This window comes from Amblyomma americanum, chromosome 1 (assembly GCF_052857255.1).
Source record: "Amblyomma americanum isolate KBUSLIRL-KWMA chromosome 1, ASM5285725v1, whole genome shotgun sequence".
Lineage (NCBI taxonomy): Eukaryota > Metazoa > Arthropoda > Arachnida > Ixodida > Ixodidae > Amblyomma > Amblyomma americanum.
In genome coordinates this window covers 411,024,024-411,040,674 of record NC_135497.1, presented here as the reverse complement: position 1 = coordinate 411,040,674, position 16,651 = coordinate 411,024,024, and the positions used below count along the sequence as shown (strand labels likewise).

General features: G+C 48.8%; 1 protein-coding gene across 5 annotated transcripts in view; it reads right to left on the bottom strand.

The window, feature by feature from the left end:
* Nucleotides 1–16,651, bottom strand: part of LOC144115808 (phosphatidylcholine:ceramide cholinephosphotransferase 2-like) — a 290,170-nt gene that overhangs the window by 111,955 nt on the left and 161,564 nt on the right. The window lies entirely within an intron of this gene.

Genomic DNA, 16,651 nt, shown 5'->3' with positions numbered 1-16,651 from the left:
GCGTCCCTAAAGGCCCCTATGAGGCGACGAAGTGGCTAGAGTTCCCTGAATGTAGGAACAAATCCCTGTGGTTGGAAATACTGATGGAAATACACAGTTTCTATACATTGCGAATTAGTGTAAAACGAACGGCCACACGGACGGAGTTAAACCTGTATATTATTAAGGCGTGCCTCCGCATGTTCGCTGCAGGAGTGCATGCGCTCGCCAGTGAATTGTAAAATTTACGCATTCCCTTAAACGCCTTTTTAACATGAGCGCTCGTCCCACTATTGCCAAGCATGTGGCGACACAATCAGCTTCAAGTTTGGCCAGGCACACCGCATAGCCCGCAGGCTAAAACTCGGCAACAAAATGAAAAGCTACTCCGCACAGAAATAACAAATGGCACGGTACCCGGAAATGTTTACAGATCACCAAGGGGAAACCATCGTTCATTTCTACAGAGTACCGACGTAACAGTGTTCTCTCATCTGTAGAATTGAACCATGGAAGTTGGAACAACTCACATGTCCCGACATCACTGAATGCGCCTCAAGTTGTTGTCGCTAGTGCCTGCAGCAACCATACGCTTTCAATGGAGCCTTTCGCGTAAGCTTGTGGCGTCCACTCAGCCCAGCGATACGTGAGAGACTCCCTTGATTCGCAGTATGAGCACAGGGCCGTCGTAACGGCTGCAAAGAAGTTGCAGTCAGTGTTCGCCCGAACGGGGCTAGCTCACGCAACACAGGTGCAACGAGAAACTCCGGCAGGGCAACACCGCGGGTGCAAAAAGAAACGGTTTACTAAAAAACGCGCGCGGAGCGTGCTCTCGAAACCCTGAACCTTGTGGGCGGCAGAGCATCGCTAGAATTAAGGCTGGACGAGTTTGTTCGCGCTATGTTATGACATCTCCATTTCCAAAACCGCTCGCATTGCTATCCCGGAAGCGTATAAGACGACCGCCATTAAAATCGCGTTCCTAGATGATGACGTTTACGTGAATACAGCTCCGGTGGCACATAAACGATGAATAATTATTCGCCTCCATTTGCCGTCGCAATTAGATCAGCCTCGGTTAAATAGGGCTGCCGCTCGGCCAGCTACACGCCGTTTCCTCCCTGCCGATCGCGCCCGGCGAAGATTACCGGAGCCGCTCCGCGCCCGACCAGTCGGCGGCCTATTGGACGTCGCCTGACCGCCTCTCGCACCACCGCTGCGGTGGGCTCTTAGCGCAAATAAGTCACACCGCTGTAGGATCGCACGTGTGCTGCGCCCGACTGTCCTCCCGAGGAGTGTATCACCGACGCCCCAGAAGCCAAGCCCTTGCTCCGACGGGTCACACGCCGCGTTTCTCGGGCATATATGGAAATGCACGCAGCGCGGAACAGATACAAATTGGGGCGCATGGAAAAACAAAACAGATTTCATCTACGCTACGAGAGATAAAGCAGCACACCTACCTTCTGAAATCGCGCGCGGCATTTTTCTACTGTCCGCCGCGTAAACGCCTACATGTGTAGTTCTGTAAACGGCCAAAAGCGGATAACAGCAATAACAGAGACAGACAGCAGGATAACGTTACTGCGAGAAACGAGGGAAATGGATATTTACAGAGGAGCAGGCATAGTAGCAGGAACGTACACATACAGCAGCTATGCGAAAAGCGCGGTCCTTTTCTTAAATTGAACGCCTACAGTCAGAACCGTTCCAACAAAAATACTACTCATTTCTTTTTAGCGGCTTATACGAAGCAATACGCTTACATTTATGTACAGACTGCATCGTAGGATTTTATTCTGGCGACCTAAGCAGCAGCGTGCGCCTGAATTCGATGCAATTAATTAGGCGGTCTTTTCAAGCAAGGCCACCGATGCAACAGACTTGGCGACCGAACACAATCTTCTGAGCAGGCACCGGTGGGGGAGGGGAAAGGGGGGGCTGTGCCCGAGACTGCGGTTTCGATCGGGAATGCGGCGGCAGCATTTGGGCGGAGGCCAAAGTTTCGGTGCTAGTTAAAGGGGCGCGGAAACCAAGTTTTCGCGGTGTGTTTGTGCTTACCTTTGGAATGAGACGTACAACATCAGCAAACATGGGCCACCTCGGAGGATTCGCCAGGACTCAATGAATAATTTGCAATTGAATTTCTTTTCCCCTGTAGTTACAGTCTCGGTTTCAGGAGCCGAACGATGGTTGCGACATCTCAGGTAGGTATGAGATAACGTGAGGCATACAGAAGTTGCAATATGATAACAGCTTTGTCGTTTTAATTCACTCAAACTCTTACGCCAGCTGTTGCTGAAGCCGGAATGACAGCAAGCGAACAAAGAACTATTATATTGCAGTTTTTGCATGCCGCACATGATGCCATACCTACTTGCGACATTGCAATCTTGCGGCTACTGAAACCGAAACTGTATGACGGAAGAAATTCAATTATAAACTATTTACTGAGCGCACGCGAATTGCACGCGGTGATCCATGTTTTCTAATGTCTTACGCATAATTCAAAAGCCAAAATACAACAAAAATTTGATGTCTCTACCCATTCAAAGAAGAAATTAATTCGCAGCCCTTCTATACAGCCTACCCCATGACCGCCATTGTTGCATGTAAAAATCTATCAATCAACGTGACCTCCTGCCGCTCATGACGTCATATCAATATAGAGGCATCGTAAAACCACAACCCGAAGAAAAAATGCAATGGGAACCTACGAGACAAACAAAGTGGGCGGATACACCAGCCGTCCACAATGGATTTAGACGCCTCCACGGGAGTTCACCGATCGATAACGAGCATATACAAACTGACGGAGATTCACCGCGCTGATAACGCGTGAATCACGGCATTGCGTGCCTGACGACTGAAGGGCAACGAAGGCATTCCTCAAGATCACAATACAGTGACCTATGTATTGTGTCGCAATGGAATGACACAAGCGGTGAAATGTAGAGCGCACGTTGTCAGCGCCATACACATTCCGACCTTGTTTCTTTCTTAGCTCAGGTAAGTTGCTGACAATTGCACCTACTGAAAGAGAGAGAGATGGCGGGGGGGACAAAGCCTGCATATGAGCATAAATTGATACCTTTCCGACGCGCGAAGTAGGTAGCACGTGATGAACGTGTGTTAAAAATACAGTCCCCCCCCCCCCCCCCCCCCCCCCCCGATGTCTTCACGGCACAACACTGCGACCCGCACACTGTGCCCGAGGGAAGGACGCCTCGGCCCGTTCAAGTTGGGAAGCGCCCATTACTCCCCCGAGGGAAAGCGGTGCCGGTGTACGTGACGGCGATTTATGTGCGTGAGGGCGTTTGCGCGGAGGGGACGATTGCTTAGTCAATTAAGGTGGGCAAAAACACGCTCAGCGATCCCGGAGAAGCGAGCCTCTCGTTTTCGACGCTCTCCGGCCAGTGTTTGTTTTATTTTTATGCAGTTGTAAATAAATCCGCGTTCGTTGTTTTTAAATGCATTCGATCTCCCGCATGTCAGTGAAAAACGAACAACGTGCAAATATCTGAACCGTCAGATCAAGAGGATACCAGGCTGAAGGAAAGAGAGAGAGAGAGAGAGAAATCCTGCAATTACGCTAAGGGTCGAGCTCTCTATCGCAGCCAGCGCGAAAATGCCAATGTCGCGTGCAGGCAGGCCGCTAGAATGACGGGCCAGTGCGCAGTCCACACGACGATGACTTCATTTGCGGAAACGCGAGCGCCGCCTGTCGTGCAAACAGGGAAGCTCCGCCAGCACTTTCGGTTGGAAAGGGGTTCTCGAGCGAACATGTCGATGGCAAAACTCTTCTGAAACGACCGAGCTGTGTGCACTTGACAGCAAGTGCGAAATGTAGCAGGAACACCCGTTTCGAAACGTGCCGAATGCGCGCATTACTAGCCCCATCAACGGCTTCGTCTTTTGCGCCTGGTATCTCGTAGCGGCTTTTATTACGCGCGCTTGTTTTGTTGTTTTAGTCTTGTTTCTTTGCTGCAAACGTGCGTTTGCTAACGAAAGAGGATGATAGAGGAGGACATCCCATTTCCGTTTTTAGAAACTCGGTGGAGCGAAGACTTTTCGCGTTGTTGCCTGAAAAACGACCATGTGTGGCCATACCTGCACTCTGATACCTTAACGGAACGCCGAATGGCTGAATGAAAATGTGCTTGAATGTGCGCCTATGCGCGGGCGAGTGTAACAGTATAATGGGATGCACATTCCTAATGCGCTAAGACGTTTATGTTTCCGCTTCCTTGACAGGGCAGGAGTTTCTGCAAACTTCGTGCAAAAACTTTTGCCGCAGGCCACACTTAACTGATTACTAAACGACCCGTTGTACAATCTCAATCACGGCTCGTGCTGATACGGCAGAGCGTTGCTTTGCGTGCTAAGGGGCCGCAGGTGTGTTAGAATGCGCAGATAAACGCGAGGTTGCGCTCTGCCGTGCTCCCCTTGTTCAGATATCATAGCTTGACATCACAGCATTTACGGTGAATGATCATACTAGAATATAACATTCGGTCTCCACCGAATACGCACGTGCGTCGATGGCAAAACTCTTCTGGAACGACCGAGCTGTGTGCACTTGGCAGCAAGCGCGAAATGTAGCAGGAACACCCGTTTCGAAACGTGCTGTATGCTTTACTAGCCCCATCAACGGCTTCGTCTTTTGCGCCTGGTATCTCGTCGCGGCTTTTATTACGTACAAGTCTCACTCTTGCAAAACGCGTGGTTAGTTTAGATAGAAACGCGTTGCAGTAACAAGGCAGTTACGTGGCAGTTACAGCTCGCATCAGTCGCAGCACTACAGCGCAGGAATGCACGGCCGGCTCATGTTTTCCAACCAAAACCAAATCGCCAACAGAGGGCGCTGGCTGCGCCTTCACCGCGTATGCGCAGAAACTTTTCCGAAAATGGTCAATTATACCAGTAACCGCCCCGTATCGATACAAGGTCCTCGCTGCTACCAACGCCCCTTATTCACAACACACCGCTTTTTGATTATTATTACTATTATTATTAATAGCCTTATTATTATTTGAAGGCCGACACGATCTACTTCACGTGTAGTTTCTGCGTGCATCGGACGTTGCCGCCCAGCGACCTCCGGCGGCCGCTCCCCATGCCGGGCTACCTTGGCGGTGAGCCGGCTGGGCTATGCCACGTTCTCCTCCTCAGTCCACTAGAAGGAATTTCTTTTTTAACCGGCGCTACGCAACACTGTGTCGGTGTTAATGGGTTAGGCGTCCTTCAGAAACAAGTGGCGTACCCCAAGGGTGTGCGTGCGTTGGATCCCCTTATATTTTGTTTTTTATAAAACGCCGTAGCTACCGTCCAGCAGATTTCTCGCTGCTGCTACATGCCGATGATGAGACAATATCTCAAGAAGTGCGCAGTGTTCAGAGCTGCAATGTCCACAATTTTGCCGAGCACGGCCGAAACACGCGATTTGTGGGTTCTTTTTATTCCTCCATGATCTTTTGCACCCCACGCCAGGCAGATTTCCTTGCACATTTTCACGAGAGCTTCGAGGTTCCTCTGCCTGCCTCTTCAAACACGGATCAACGGTTTGTATGGGAGCCCGCCATTCAAACAGTGACCCATCGAAAGGGTTCAAAACAAGTTCTTGTCCATTGGCAAGCACCGTTTCGGTCACCCGAAGGCAGACACATGTCTTTCGTGACGACCACCTTCCACACACTGCGGTGTGTACGCGTGCGAGATGTTCTCTACCTCTGCAATCTCGTTCATGGCGCTATTTTGTGCGATGACCTGCTTAGGCTTGTTAACATTCGCGTGCCGAACAAAACTGTCCGGTAAAATCGCCTTTTCATAACTGATGCCTTGCTGAGTCTGCATTCTCCCGTTGACAGGTTACATCCTTTATATAATACTTGCTCCGACCGTCTAATTACATTTCAAAGCTATTGTCCTTGTTCCGAAGCGAATTGATAACTGCAGTATTTTGGCTGCCTTTCACAGGTGCACATGACCGCTCTTTATTTTTTTCTTCTCTTCTCTCTTTCCATAGCGTCTTGAGATATGCTGCGGTCAAGTGCCGTGTCATGCTGCACTGCGTTTTTTCCTTCTGATATGCGCTTGTTTCTCTCTTTTTTTGCACTCATCTACGGGCTTCACTGACACATGCTGTTTCTAATCGTCTTGCTAGTTCAATGATCGGTAGCCCTCAGTGTTTTTCTTTCTGGAATAATGCATCTACATTGCTTTGTGTGTGGTGTACCAGTGCATAGATCCTACATGGTTGTTCCTGGGTACCTAAAATAAAGACTGGTTATTATTACCATTATTAGAATTCAAAACTTGCTCAATTCTCATTGTCTTCATCTTGTATATTTATATTCCAAAACTCGCTGTCTTCGTATATATCCGGGGTTCACAGCGCTCCATTCTGGGCGGTCGTTTCTTATCGCATCTAACTTCGCCTCGCTAGCATATCGCTTTTACTTCACTTGTGCATTCTTTCCCCTCTTTAATTTCCGATTTTCTCACGTCCTATCACTTCCGAGTGTTTGCATTAATCTTTTTACTTTAAAGCCGTGCTTTCGTGTACGGTAGTTTGTACCGCGTTCGTTGATTGCAGCTTTGTACGTATGAAGTGACCTTTATGCCCAAAGGCCGTTTTATTTTTTTATCACTTTCCTGGGAATATTCTCCATGCGATGCGTACCCGCGAATCACGCTTTGTAATGCTTTCATTCCCTACGAGACCCCTGCTTCCTACTGTTTTCACTTCCTATCTTGGTGCCATTTCGTCCTTCTATTCGCTGTTTTCTCGTTATGAAACATACAAGTGTGTATCTTTTCCTTTTTTATTTTCTCATCTGTGCTGCAGTAGAAAGATCGCATGGTTGTCACTGCGCACTTTAAACAAAGATTGGATGATTGATTGATTCATTATTCATAACGTTCTCGCTCGACCTCGTGTGACGCGAACGTTGCGTCACTGGTTGCCTTCCCCAGCGGTGCAGCGGCAATGACGCAGCTAGCTCCTTGTTCTTCGAATCAGCTGCGAAGCATCCATCGTCTTCTGAGAGTGAGTCACAGGGTTTAGGTTTCGAAACAAAGAAAGAAGATACGCCAGGTGCAACGGATGCAACGCGGTGCAATGCGCCAGGGAGCCAAAAAAAGAAGCGGAACAAAAATACCACAAAGAAATAAAAAAGAGCGAAAGAAACAATGCGGGGACCGACGGGCGTCCACGTCTTTTTCTGGCGCATGGCTCGAAGTTGCAGCAGCGCTTACTTCGCGCACGGTGTTTTTGTTTAAGCGCGTACCGAATAAGTCACCCGGGGAAAATGCGAACGAGCGGCAAATGCAGCAGCGATGAGAGCACAAACAAATCGCTGCTCTCGGGGCAGGGCGGCACGAGACGTCGGCAGTTCATTCCCCCTTTGCACTTTTACACACATGCATTCTGACTTTGTGCATTTCGCAGCGTCTTTCCCCTTGCAGGGTACCAGGCACATTAGACATGCAAGCATGAACACATCGTTAGCTATGCTTGCGGTTTTCTCTGTGCGTAGGCCGAGCTCGTTAACGCGAAAACAAGGACTTCAGCTAAGTTAGGTTCAGAAAGCTGTACTACGGACTACCACCCATAATCGAGATTTCTCGGCGTGGGGCGCTGGCCGGCTAACAGCAAAAGCAGCATGTTCGGGTAGGGAGGGGGGGGGGGGGGGGGGGGGGATTCTGCAGCTTTTTAATTACAGGAAAACGAAAACGGTATTTCCGAATATCCACCAGTTATAGGTTATCCCAGTACGGTTAATTAGGGATAAGATTGCTCAGACAAACACAAAAATGTAAGGCCGTCGCAGGGAAACAAAAATGAATAGGCAAGGAGAGCAACTCGAATGCGTGTACTCGGCCCGGCTATTTCTAACTGCGTGATATGCGGCCACTGAGATGTAGCGAAATTGACCCGTCGCTGTCAGCCTAGTCAATCAGCTTAGCGTTTGAAGACAGAGTGCTTACTAGCGGGATTCGGTCTGTGCAGGAAAGAGCTGACAACAGCAGTCAACAGATAAATGGGCCGATTTTCTGCGGCTTCTTCATGTGGAATGTGCGGCGGCAAGCAAGTATAATCGTAAGCCGGCAAAAACCTTTACCTTCCGCTATAGTCTCTAAGGCCTCGCTTCGTGGCCATGGATACGAGCCTCTATCTTCAGACGCCGTCTTCATTAGACGGGGCTGGCGGCGCTGCTGCATTTGGATTGACCTTCACCCTCCCGCAAGCGCGCATCACTGTTTAGAGCCAATAACAACAAAAAAATGCATGTGTGTGTGTGTGGGGAGGGCACTTAACCCTTGGCAGAAACCCGTCTTTTGGCCGCTTTGTGCAAAAAATAAAAAGAGCAGAAAAAAGAAATAAGGACCAGACAGCTTTAGCAATGAGTTGACCTCCCTTAATACCCCGATCAGATTACATAACTCCTTTGCAAGGCCGCTGGGACTGGCACAGAGAAATAAGACAGGAAAAAAAAAAAGAAGTCAACGAGCAGGGCAGTGAAGGGATCGAGAACAGTGGGGCGCGACGCTCTCCGAAGGGCGGGTTGGGAAACCAGTCGAGACACCCTTTTCGTTCCTTTACGAGCAGGCAAAAACGGCCGCCGTGGAGCAGACTCATTTCGCCTGGAAGCGGTGTACGCGGAGATGTGCGCGTAATCTGGTGGACCGGATGTATCCCTCTTTTCTTACCGCCCTGGCAAGCTATCGTCAGCGCCAACGTCCGATTCCGAACGAGCCTTGTCTCCCATCACGATCTCTGTTGCGTCAATATCCACGCCAGCTTCGGACGCGTGCGATCAGCGCCATCGGTTACGTCCAAACCACGCTCGTAAGGCTCCGAGTTTATAGTGCACTGCTTGCCGTCAGCCCTGCGCCAGCTCGCAGAGCGTTGACGAGCAGGTCGCAGTGATGGGCGCAATAAAAAGCTTCCTGGTTTCCTTCCAGCTCTCATGTAATGCATTTTTGGCCTGCAGCTCATTGGAAACGACACGCACCCTCGGTATATAAATTTTAACGCTGTTTTTTTCGTGTTCGCTAGCCAAAGAAGCCTATATGCCAGAGACAAACGCCGACGCGCGCTGACACGTCATTTTCTGCGCTGGGCAACAGCAGGGGAGGGGGGGGGGCGACAGCTTTGAAGATGGGAGAGAAAACCTTGACAATGAATACGATAACAATGAACGGAAAATCGACGAACATCAAACGGCATGGATATACAACGATGCGCAAACTGCGAGGTTAGTTCTGAAGGCAGGCTCACGACGCACTCAAGCCGGTACAGTCGCCATCGAGAACTGCGCTGCGCTAATACAGTGAGCCTGCATCTAAGCATTGCTCACATTAAACCCGACAGGAGCGGGTCGTGTCACGCGTCGCACTGAGCAAGGTCATCAAAACTAGACGGCTGCGACTTCATGGGCCCATGTTAGCGCGTCAAGCCCGGTGCGACCCGCAGCGACGACCAGCGTCGAGCAGGGAAAGTGCGAGAGCGCAAAGCCGGCGACAAAGATGGTGGGACGATGCCGTTCTCTCCGAGTGCAGTGAATAAAAAGTAGAAGCAGGAGAGATGTTGCATCACGGAGGCTCGACGGCGCCAGAGCAAAACAGGCTCCCACTTCTCCTTTCCCGCTTACACGACTCCACGACTCGACAGCTTTTACACGCACTTCATCGGTGCGGTTCAGTGAGCCCAGAGCAAAACTCTGGGCTCACCTTCTCCTTTCCCGCTAACGACTCCACGACTCGACAGCTTTTACATGCACTTCATCGGGGCGGTTCAGTGAGGCCCAGAGCAAAACAGGTTTCCACTTCTCCTTTCCCGCTTACACGACTCCACGACTCGACAGCTTTACCATGCACTTCATCGGTGGCGGTTCGAGTGAGCCCAGAGCAAAACAGGTTTCCACTTCTCCTTTCCCGCTTACACGACTCCACGACTCGACAGCTTTTACATGCACTTCGTCGGTGCGGTTCAGTGAGCCCAGAGCAAAACAGGTTTCCACTTCTCCTTTCCCGCTTACACGACTCCACGACTCGACAGCTTTTACATGCACTTCGTCGGTGCGGTTCAGTGAGCCCAGAGCAAAACAGGTTTCCACTTCTCCTTTCCCGCTTACACGACTCCACGACTCGACAGCTTTTACATGCACTTCATCGGTGCGGTTCAGTGAGCCCAGAGCAAAACAGGCTTCCACTTCTCCTTTCCCGCTTACACGACTCCACGACTCGACAGCTTTTACATGCACTTCGTCGGTGCGGTTCAGTGAGCCCAGAGCAAAACAGGTTTCCACTTCTCCTTTCCCGCTTACACGACTCCACGACTCGACAGCTTTTACATGCACTTCATCGGTGCGGTTCAGTGAGCCCAGAGCAAAACAGGTTTCCACTTCTCCTTTCCCGCTTACACGACTCCACGACTCGACAGCTTTTACATGCACTTCGTCGGTGCGGTTCAGTGAGCCCAGAGCAAAACAGGTTTCCACTCTCCTTTCCCGCTTACACGACTCCACGACTCGACAGCTTTTACATGCACTTCATCGGTGCGGTTCAGTGAGCCCAGAGCAAAACAGGTTTCCACTTCTCCTTTCCCGCTTACACGACTCAACGACTCGACAGCTTTTACATGCACTTCATCGGTGCGGTTCAGTGAGCCCAGAGCAAAACAGGTTTCCACTTCTCCTTTCCCGCTTACACGACTCCACGACTCGACAGCTTTTACATGCACTTCATCGGTGCGGTTCAGTGAGCCCAGAGCAAAACAGGTTTCCACTTCTCCTTTCCCGCTTACACGACTCCACGACTCGACAGCTTTTACATGCACTTCATCGGTGCGGTTCAGTGAGCCCAGAGCAAAACAGGTTTCCACTTCTCCTTTCCCGCTTACACGACTCCACGACTCGACAGCTTTTACATGCACTTCGTCGGTGCGGTTCAGTGAGCCCAGAGCAAAACAGGTTTCCACTTCTCCTATCCCGCTTACACGACTCCACGACTCGACAGCTTTTACATGCACTTCATCGGTGCGGTTCAGTGAGCCCAGAGCAAAACAGGTTTCCTCTTCTCCTTTCCCGCTTACACGACTCCACGACTCGACAGCTTTTACATGCACTTCATCGGTGCGGTTCAGTGAGCCCAGAGCAAAACAGGTTCCCACTTCTCCTTTCCCGCTTACACGACTCCATGACTCGACAGCTTTTACATGCACTTCGTCGGTGGGATTCAGTGAGACGACCCATGACTCGACAGCTTTTACATGAACTTCGTCGGTGGAGTTCAGTGAGTCAACTGCCCAACTCGCAGTCGCGCTCACTGGAACCGACCCTTCAAACTAACCCAGCCCGACTCAACGGCCTTTACATAAGCCAGTTTGAACCAGTGAGACCGACTAAACCCGGCCCCGTCACCGGGGCTCATGTAAACGCCGCTAATAGACCGTTTTAGCCTAGCCGGTTAGCAGTGCGGCAAATACGGTAGGCTTGCCTAGCCACATTTGCCGTACGGTAGCAGTTACCGTAGTTAGCGTGTTTACCGTACAGCGGTGCTAAAACTCGGTAGTACAAAGTTATACATCCTCCCCCTCCTTTCGGAGAGACGCGGCACGAATCGCGGTGCAGTCGTCTTCGTCCTACGGCGATGCATGACGACAACACGGATAAACACGACAACTCGCGAGAGAGCCGCCCAGGTGCCGCATCAGTAAACGAAGTACACGAGGAAAGTCTGCGCTTCACCGGCTCAGCGGCGCACCGGAAAGCGAGTCCCTTACAAAAATGGACTTCGAGTTTCTTTTGAACATGTATAGAGAGCGTAATGATTCTAAAGGATCTCTATAGGGACTCGCTGTCTATTGAGCCAGCTCATTAAGCAGTCTATGTATTCTGTAATGAGACCTAACTATAAAGTTCAGCTGTGTTCACAGTCCATAAAGATTCTATTAAATTGGCTCAATAAGACTTTATAATGAGTCAACCTTATAGAACTTGTTTTGTGCCTTCACTATAAGAAGTCGCTCCTTTCGAAGTCAAAAGAGCCTCTATAGACATAGCTCAGTAAGACATCATAATGAGTAAGAAATTACAGAGCTTGTTTCGTGTATTCTCTATAAAAACTCGCTCCATTTGCAATCAAACAGATTCTATCGCCTGGCCCAGTAAGACTTCCTAATGTGCCAGATTTTATAGAGCTTGTTTTGTGACCTCGCTATACGAATTCGCTCAGTTCGAAGTCAAAAGGGGCTCTATAGACATAGCTCAGTAAGACATCATAATGAGTCAGAAAATTACAGAGCTTGTTTCGTGTATTCTCTATAAAAACTCGCTCCATTTGCAATCAAAACAGATTCTATCGAACTGGCCCAGTAAGACTTCCTAATGTGCCAGATTTTATAGAGCTTGTTTTGTGACCTCGCTATACGAATTCGCTCAGTTCGAAGTCAAAAGGGGCTCTATAGAAATAGCTCAGCAAGACTTCATACTTAGTCAAAATCTATACAGCTTATGTCGTGCATTTCCTATAAAAACTCGCTCTATTTGCAGTCAAAACAGATTCTATACAACTGGCCCCGTAAGACTTCATAATGTCCCAGATTTTATAGAGCTCGTTTTGTGACTTCGTTATACGAACTGGCTCACTTCGAAGTCAAAAGGGGCTCTATAAAAATAGCTCAGTAAGACTTCATGCCTAGTCAAAATCTATAGAGCTTATGTCGTGCATAATATGTTATAGGCCTTCATGCCTTCGCTATGTAGACTCACTTCTACGACTACGATACGCATGTTATAGACAGTGTAATAAATGCATTAATTACGAGTCATAATCAGCCCTTTTGCGTATGAATTTTATTGACTCCCTTAACGCGCTCCATACATGTGTAATACTGATGCCATAGGCAGAGAATATCTTGAGCTGTCCAGTTGCTATGCCTCCAATAGCGCGTGTACGTGTATGCGACAGCATGCGTTTCGAATTAACTTTCCGACAGGAACAGCAGGTGTCGAGGAGAGGTGTGACTCGTCCTCTGCTCTCTTCCTCCATGTTTTTGCACTTTCCCTTTGCACTTTCGTGACTGCGATGCTTGAAATCGGAATGCGACTCCCCCCATAAAAAAAATATTTGTGATTTATTCCTGCGCTTTGTCGTTGGCCAGTCAAATGATCTTTGTGCTAGCGGATGCAGCTGGCATGTTAGCTGCTTCAATGCCCCCCCCCCCCCCCTTCATGGTACATCCAACAGACACGGAAGAATGTTGATCCCTCCGTGGGGACACTTCCCTCTTCTTACATTCATGATTTGCGGCCACTGACCCGGAAGCGTTCCACACGAGGGCTTAAAAAGCCAAGCTGTGCCTCGCCCATAGTCACACGATGAAGAAACGTGTTTTTTTTTCCAAAAAATAACTTGATTGGTGTCAGTCATCTTTCTCCTAAATTCCTCTCTTTGTTCGTGCCTTTTTCCAGGGCACACATTCCTGGCGTGTTTGCGGCGGGTATGCCCTGCACGAACTGGTGTTCCTCTAAGAACGGCATTTTTTTCAACAGTTGACGCATCGGACTGCAGGGCAACAGTTCGATGCAGTGCTAGAATTTTTTACGCGGCCGTGGTCCCCGCACGCATCGACTTAAAATGAGAACACGCGGTGGTTTTCAAGCGTCCTTGAGTTTGAGTGCAGTGCTGACAATTAACTTCTGATTTGATCATTTGCTGTTGTAGTTGATTGACAGTGGGTTTGCATACATGCATGAAATTGCAGTCTTGTAGATATTTTAATGCAGGCAAAAATGAAATGCCGAGGATGCACATTCCATTCGTTTTAACTCGAGCTGCATGCGTGTATATATGTACAAATTGAACTCTCAATGTACACGTCACCGACAATCCGGGCGCAGCACGCTGCACACACAGTGAACGTACTGCGATTGACATCCACATTCCACAGCACAGCTTGAGTGAATGGACCTTTAAACAGTATCGAGCCTTAGGCCGCCAGTCGCAACTACAGATTTGCCCTCTGGAAAAGGAATGCGACGGGGTGTCGCTATTATGAACCCTTTCACAATACTCTTTGGATTTTAAAGATTTGTTAAAAACAGTGCTAGCTTCTTCTAGCCATGTGTGCGATCTGTCCAACCTGTGGACACGCCTGTCGCGCAGTACATCGCTTCGGCGGTGAGCCTCCCCTGGGCTAAAGGAGGCTGCCGCGTGTTCTCGCTCGAGGTCGGTGTGTGCGTGGCCTACTTGCCTACGTGCGCTTAGGAGAGGCTAGCACTGCACATACTTATATTGTTCTGCAGTATGTCGCGTCTGGCTTAGAAAATGTCGTTCGCAGAAGAATACAGGCGCAGCGAACTCGGTCGCAATTTAAGATGGTATACGCTCTTCTAATTTGCGAACGAGGTAGTTATGCGCATCTGCAGGGCATCGCAGGAAAAATGCCCATTATTAACAACACAAAAAAGTTCAATTTCGTCAATTTCATGTATACGTAGTCTCTGCATGCTCTTGTTGCACAAATACAGTGAGAATTGGTTAGGCGGTATGTAGGGTTTAACGTGCCAAAGCGGCACGTGAGCTGCGAAAAACGCCTTACGGGGGAATCGGATTAATTACGACCACCTGGTATTGTTTAACGTGCAGCCCCCTTCAAAAGTGTATACAGCCCAATGGGTTTGTTTCTAAGCTGTTTAGCGTGGCTGCCTAGCATATCGAGCACTCCATACCTTGGGAGGATTGAGGACGCAAAGCCATTCATTCCTCTTTAGAGTGATTGCGGTCGCTGAGGATGCATTACGAGGCACGCTGGAGGCTTCGCAAGCAAACTCCTTGCGCTGTGTACTTTTGACAGGGGGTGTATGTACACCGATGGCGTACAGGAGACCGCCGCCGTCATTTTGTGTTTTCCCTCCATGGAATCAAGAGCGGGCGCGCGCCTAGGCCAGGGTTCGATACTGATCGAGATCAATACACGAATGCACTAACCGCTGAATCACAGCGGGCATAACAACTAGAGCGTATAGCAACAAGAACTGAGACCGAAAAAAGACACCACAAACACTATAGCGTTTGTGGTCTGTTTCTAGGCCTGTTCTTGCTGTTAGGTGCTATAGTTATGCTCTGTATGCCATAAGCTTGCTCTAGCCCAGCTCTGCTTTAATTATGCCGCACTGACAGGTGCGAACAAAATCAATCGCGACTGCTAGTGGGTTGTCAAAAATCGTTGCTTTCTAATCAGTTATCTTTCAGGAATAAACTGATTACAGTAGTAATTTCTCATTGATGAACACCACAAATTAAAACGAAAACAAGCCCTTATCCTTTCCTTAGTTCCGGGGTCAGTTCCTTCGTATGCACGTTTTGCTGTGGTGGCTTTAAGTGTTGGACCGCGTCAGACATTGTTAGCAAGCACACACGTTTCAGAATTCACGCGGGTTGCTTGATCGCTCTAATCATGAGGCGTACAAACGTCCCGTTTCCAAAGTGCGCCAACGTATCGCTGAATGTCCAAAAACCTCCCGGTGCAGGAAAGTTCGTCTTCAGCAACAAGGAATTCCATACGCACATGTACTTAAGGGCGGACGTGGTTGCCGCGGAGCACCTATTTCAATCTTTTCGCAGCTATTTTTTTTTTCGACTCTCTTCTGCCTCCACGCTGCAGTAATCGGGCCCCAGTTTGAGATAGCCATTTTCTCGGACAAAGGTGAAAATGTAGTCGTTTTAATGGTTTACTCTAAAATTAAGCAACCTCATGCATGAGATTGCCAGCTGGAGGATTCACAGCATGTTTCGTATAAGACTATGACATATTTGCCCTTTGGACCCTCCAACTGGCACGACTATATGAAGCCTTTGCGGTATATACTGCGCCAATAGATTGTTGCGCCGTGCACTATATGAATAAATATTTAATTAACGGCACATTTTGTGACCTGTCTGTCATACTTTAAAAACTTTTCACATATGGCGTAAAAAGGTTTACATCTTAGCGTGATCAAACAGACCGATCGACGCGCAGGTGTTCCATAGTATTAAAATCATGTCCGGAACCTTGGTTCCGGACTTGCTTTTATAATACCGTGGAACACAATGATGGCGTGATCAGTGACCGCATTTTCACCTCCGCTTGCGTAACATTTCACTAAAGGCTAAGGGGAAAACATATGCTGGCTGCTTGCATGGGGAACCAATATATCACGTACGTCACGTTCACGTAGTTTTTATTGCGAAAGCACTATTAATTCCGATGGGTAAACTCCGAGCAAGATCTAGCGGTGTTTGTGGGTTTGTGCCAACCAAAATGAATAAATAAAAATAGATCAAAGAAATATTGACTGGGATGCTTAAGAGCTGAACATTTCCGCTTTGAGGCTGTCAACAGGCGCAGACTGAGCAGCATGATTTTTCTTGGACCCCGAATATGGCATGAGATTCCCAATGCTTATTCTAAGACAAGATTTTTGGTGATACTTGCGCCGTTGCTGCACATATATTCTTATGCGCTGTTTGCACACTTGGACCCTGTAGGTAACGTACCGGAAGCGGAAGAACCATAAAAAAAATTACTGACGATTTAGCAATGGTTAGGCGAAATGAAATATAGGCGCGCTTAGTGTACGTTGTGCTTATTTGGGGCCTTGTTTTAGCGCACTAAAACTGG